Raw genomic sequence first — 6408 nt, 5'->3', positions numbered from 1 at the left:
CATCCAGGCGTCCCCTGGGCAACATCCTTGCAGACGGCCAATTCTCTCACACCAGAAGCGACTTGCAGTTTCTCAAGTCACTCCTGACATGGAAAAAAAAATCAATTGTGCATAGAAATAGGGGCACTCAGGGAGGAAAATCTAGTAGCATGAAGAACCAGCCTATTGAAATGGTATCTTGCTCTTGATCATGTATATTGGGGGGGGGAGGTGTTTGCTTGCAGTCAGTTTCCTTGAATGCCGCCCACGTTTATACCTCCTGCAGTTCTGACCTCTGAGAGAGAACACCCCTCAGACAGGTGGACTGATGGGTCTGAGCACTTTTGTTGCTCAGCATGTTTCTGCATCACCAATCCGCTTAGCGTCAGCACTTTTTGCTGAAAGTTGGCAGGCTGAAATTTCCCGATACTGAGGAAGAAAGTAAAATGCATTAACATTTGGCACTGGTACGATGACGTCCGGAGACATATTTAAAAGTGAAAAATTGTGGTTAAAATTTACCCATTGTGCAGTGTTTAAAAATGAAACGTTAAAAGGCAAATGCTATATTCCAAATCCTGGGGTGGGATGTCCCCCTTCAAGAATGGTTATACTCTAAGGACCTTTCCACACAGCTATATAGGTCTCTTCAGCCACCTATGCATCCACTGCCAAGACACTACACTTGGAAGGCCATCCTCGGGCTATGTGGGATCACTTAAGTAAGTAAGTAAGTAAGTGTCTAATACTGACATCCGTAGTTCTTAAATCAGAGTCCAGTATGCTGACCTTAAACACTTTTACCTAGAATTATTATTATTAATAATAATAATAACAACTTTATTTTTGCACCCCGCCTCCATCTCCCTGAAGGAACTCGGGGTGTCTAACATGGGGCCAAGCCCAGGCATTTACAATAAAGCAAAGTGAAATACATACAAAACACACATCACCAACAATTAAAAATACTTACACAATAACATAGTAAAGCACTAAAATAGTAACAATGGCATATTATTATTATTATTATTATTATTATTATTATTATTATTATTATTACATGTTTGCTAGAATGTAAATCCTTTTGGATTAAATAAGCCTTATGAGCCCCCGGTGGCATAGTGTGTTAAAGCACTGAACTGCTGAACTTGTAGACCGAAAGGTTGCAGGTTCAAATCCGGGGAGCGGAGTAAGAGCCCGCTGTTAGCTCCAGCTTCTGCCAACCTAGCAGTTCGAAAACATGCAAATGTGAGTAGATCAATAGGTACCGCTCCGGTGGGAAGGTAACGGTGCTCCATGCAGTCATGCCGGCCACATGACCTTGGAAGTGTCTATGGACAACACTGGCTCTTCGGCTTAGAAATGGTGATGAGCACCAACCCCCAGAGTCAGACATGACTGGACTTAATGTCAGGAGAAACCTTTACCTATGTCCAGGAAAATGGGTATATGACTGCAGCCTTGGGACATCTATGTGCAATCCAGACCTGTGTGATTAGATGAACACAAGTGCTGTTTGAAATGAATGCACTTAACTCCATATGCAATCAAGCAGTTGGAGGTCCCATCATTCTTCCAAGTAAACATGTAGAGCACCAGGCTCTTAGCATTTCAAATGCAACCATGCTGGTTTAAGTGGTTTCTGTGTTGCTACATGAAAGCATTGAGGCTTACAGGTTTATATAGCCCTTGTAAATCATAACCAACCTTAATCATGATTGTTCTTTGTACTGATGAAATATCTTTGTCCTTTCAGCCTCCTTGAGTTCACTTAAGGAGGAAGTTCAACAAACCACTAACTGCTTGCATTATATTACAAATAACTCCCCTTTTTTGGTCTTTATCTTGTGAGAGATTGTTTATTGATCAATAGCATATGACTTTAAAACTGTTTTAAAGCAATAATTAAGCTTTTGGAAAAGAACCAGGTGAGATGTCATTATTTATTGATAAAGCTACATTAATTGCTTTTCTGCCCAATATGCATATGGTTTGAGCAGGGACAGGTTTAATGGAATTTACTGGGGGACATAATTTCCACGGGATTTAGTTGTATCGCAGCAAAAGAAAACAGCTGTGTGGCACCTTAAAAGACGAACAAATGTATTATGAGTTTTTGTTTACTTATGCATTGTACACATAAGTAAAGGTGTATGTGTGTATGTGGAGGTGTCCACTTACACAGACAGCCTCCCACCTCCACAAACAACTATAGTTCCCACTGAACAGGAGACACCAATGGCCCTTCCTCCACTGACATGCAGGTTATAGTGAGCGCCATGAACATATTGTCCAAACCCTGCCAGTGTCCTCCACAAACACCATTCTTCCCCCGACCCAAGTGAAGGCTTTCATGTGGGGACAATTTCACCCTAGATGTTCTGTTTTTCCTCCAGAATGGACATCCCTGGGCTCTTTAATTTGCATGAACCCACTCACTGCCTCTCTCTTAACCTTTTCCTATGGCACACAGTTAACAGAAGAATTGATGAGCAACTAAACAAAAATTTTGGGAGGAATTCATCGTGATTTACGAGAATTGTACTTGACCTACATCCAAAGAACACTGTTCACCCAACCAATGATGGATCTGGACCAAATTTGCCATGGTTAATGGGACTTGCAGTACTTTCACTGATACTGTGACCCCCACCGACAATGGATTGGGATCAAACTTAGCACAGAGAAGCCCCATTACCAACTGAACATACTACAGGGGTAGTGGGAATGGACCTTGATTTTGGGAGTTGTAATTCACCTGCATCCAGAAAGCACTGAACCCATCTGACGTCAGATCTCGACCAAACTTGGCACACAGGCCCAACATGGTCAACTGTGTATACATGCCTGGTTTGGGGGTGATTAACCTCAGATCTGGGAGTTGTAGTTAACCCATATCCAGAGAGCCCTGAACCCAGCCGAGGACAGATCTGGACCAAACTTGGTACACACACACAACATGGCCAACTGCGAATACTGACAGAGTTTGGTGGGTGTAGTTTACCCTTATCCAAACAACACTGAACCAAGTTAACAATGGATGTGGACCAAACTTCAGTGATATTGCCTAACATCCCAAAACAAGCAATAATCCAGGCACCGCTGGATCCCCAAGCTAGTATATAATAAATGTGTTACTCTTTAGCAAGGCACAGATGTTTGTTTTTTAAAATTTTTTTTACTAATGGCAATGTTTTCAATAAGAACTATATGAACAAACTGTACAAATACCTGGGGATTGTGCTTGTATGAATCATATTTCCTTCTCAAAGTTTTTAATAATGTTGGCAGGGATCTAAAAAGCCGAGCCCCATGCTGTGTTTTGCAAATACGCTAAGATGTCCAGGTCTCTCTTTCTTACCAGGAGTTCTTGCACCCCTTTCACTTAAATAAAATTCATAAAATGCAAGGGACCCTCCAAAATGGGATTTGATAAAGTAATACAGGCCATGCTGGAAAAATTAACTGCTTTCTCTTTATGTGTACACACAAGCAATTTCTGCACATGGGAACTGGCTTCTTTAATCCTGGCCCATGGGATTCTTTCTCCTATTTCAAATGTCATATTATTAAATTCTGGAAACATAATTTTAGAAATATCTATGTACTAGACCACGGCATCTGAGACATCAAGCGGACTCTCTGGTATGGTGTTTGGACCCCTTGACCTACAACTGACTCCTTTGCTACATCTTCCAGATTTTTCAATCTGACGTTTATTGACAATCACATCCTTTTTGACTTGGACACTGACTTTTCTCAGATACTCAGAAATAAGCTAGCAAGCCCAGTGCTTAGCAAAGGCCTCATAAACTGAATCAAAATGAAACTGTTTCACTTGCTTGGCATGCTTCTGAGTGAAAATAACCTTCATGCAATTGTAAATAACTTTAAATCCATCGCAAGTCATTTAGTGGGTCATGTTACTTTACATGAGTCCTGCTCCCTCGACACTTTCATCAACTGCTAGGTGTGCAATCTTCACAGAGCTTGGAAAGTTTCTTTTAAACAAATAATAGGATGTTACAGTTAAAAAGTTCCAAGGTCCCCAGAAGCATTCTCTCCTGACATTTCATCCATATCTATGGCAGGCATCCTTAGAGGTGGTTAGGTCTGTTGGAAACCAGACAAATGGGATTTATATATCTGTGGAATGTCCAAGGTGGGAGAAAGGACTCTTGTCTGTTTGACCAAAAGCAGCGCCCAAACATGAATCAAAGAACATGAAAGGCATTGCAGAGTAACTCAACCAGAGAAGTCATCCATAGCAGAGCACTTGAACCAACATGGACACAGTATATTATTTGAGAACACAGAAATGCTGGACCACTTTAACAACCATCATGTCAGACTACATAGAGAGGCCATTGAAATCCACAAGCATGTGGACAATTTCAACAGAAAGGAGGAAACCATGAAAATGAAGAAAACCTGGCTCCCAGTATTAAAAAACTCTAACATCAGAACACTAAATAAAGAACAACACTCTGAAAACAGGGGAATTCCAGACAGGAAACAATCAGGGCCTGCTAACATCTATCAACAAAGGTTTGCCCCAGGCAGGAAGCAGCCAAACTTTGAAGCTATCCAATGCTAATCAAGGTGGCCAGTTGCAACATTCACACTTGCCTCCAACAGACAAGGATTCTTTCTCCCACCCTGGACATTCCACAGATATATAAATCCCACTTGCCTAGTTTCTAAAAGACCTCACAACCTCTGAGGATGCCTGCCATAGATGTGGGCAAAATATTAGGAGAGAATGCTTCTGGAACATGGCCATACAGCTCAGAAAACTCACAGCAATCCAGTAGCCAGTGTCTATTAAAATTGCTATTTAAGGGGGAAAAGACAATTTGCTTTCCTGTTGATCAAAAGTAGCCAACATATTTACCCTCTTGTTACTTTGAAAGAAAAACATCTGAGTTATACATGCTGCTCTTATATGGCAATACTTCTGAACTTATCTCATATGGAATACCAGCAGGTTTCTTCTACAAAAAGTTTTGGATCAGCACCAAATTTTGCCCATTGGCTACAACAATTACTTTGAAACTCACCATGAACCAGCGATGAGCAGCACATGGATCAGCACCAATCTACAGAGCACCACTTCGAGTTGTGTTATTGTATGGTACTAAATTCATTCCTCTTGTTTACATTGTGATCTCAGTATCCATTGTGTAGCTTAAGGTACATCACATGGTCTAGCAATTCATCCAAGTAATTTGTTGTTAGTGTTGTTTGTTGGAAGATGCCTGTGCGTGAGTTTTTTTAATGTGTGGAGGTCGGTGTACAGCCGATCAACATACAGTCTTCAGAGTGGGGTCCCAACTAGTGACATGGTTGACATGTTGACGGTGGTTTCCCAATTTGTTGCAGCTTTCTTTTGCCTTCACACCCGTTGTAACATGTATCATGTTATCCTCCGCCTGATCCACTGTTGAGGTCTGCAGGTCTTCGGATTGTGTTTAGTTTAGAACCTCCCCCACAGCCCCTCCAAGTAATTTAAAAGGCAATTGACATCTCAAAAGGAATAATAATATAATTTGTAATTGGGAAAAGGAAATACAGTAATCACAGGTTCCAAAGAAGGTTATATACAATGAATCCCCTCCTGCTTCTTATTGCTTTCAAAAGTGTCATGGTTTGCAAGAATACTACAGTATATGTGTGTTAACTGGAAAATCAAATGCATGAAGCCAATTGGCTAAGTTTGCAAGGACCTGGGTATTAGTTTGTAACTGTTGCTATCCTGCTGCTGGAGGACCAGTTTGATCGGGTTTCTCTCTCTCACACACTCTGTGTGTGTGTGTGTGTGTGTGTGTGAGTACTGGCTGGAAAGAAGATGGCTCCATACTCATACTCCTGACTATTTCTGAGGCATTGTTTGCTACTGATCTTCACTGAAGCAGATTTATGGACTATAAAAGGACTGTCTCTAACTACTATTTTCTGTAAGCAAATAGAGGGACTATTGTAAACAATGTTCTGTTGATCTTTTGGAATCAGTAAATTCCTGTGTTATTTGTTCTGCAAGACTGAGTGATGCATTATTCTGCAGGATATCTCTAGGCTCACGGACACACGTAAGAGCTTCTATCTATCATCTACAAACCCTAACAAAAAGCTGTTCCTAAATACCACAATTCTCTTTTTTTGTCAACTTGTGTAATTTGCATGTTTAATATTTAAATTACAATTTGAGATGAGCAGATTGGTGGTTTCCTGACCCGCACAAGGCACTGTGAAAATACTGTGTTTTTTCTAAGCAAGAAGAATTAGATTGACCATGAGCCCAGTTCTTCAAAGAAGGTTATATGCAACGAATCCCCTCCTGCTTCTTATTGCTGAAATGATGTGTCTCTTTCCTCATGACTAGTGTTACAAATATACGGGACCCCAATGACCACTTGGATATGAACCACA

This window comes from Anolis carolinensis, chromosome 2 (assembly GCF_035594765.1).
Source record: "Anolis carolinensis isolate JA03-04 chromosome 2, rAnoCar3.1.pri, whole genome shotgun sequence".
Taxonomy (NCBI): domain Eukaryota; kingdom Metazoa; phylum Chordata; class Lepidosauria; order Squamata; family Dactyloidae; genus Anolis; species Anolis carolinensis.
Note: the sequence above shows the minus strand (reverse complement) of the source record.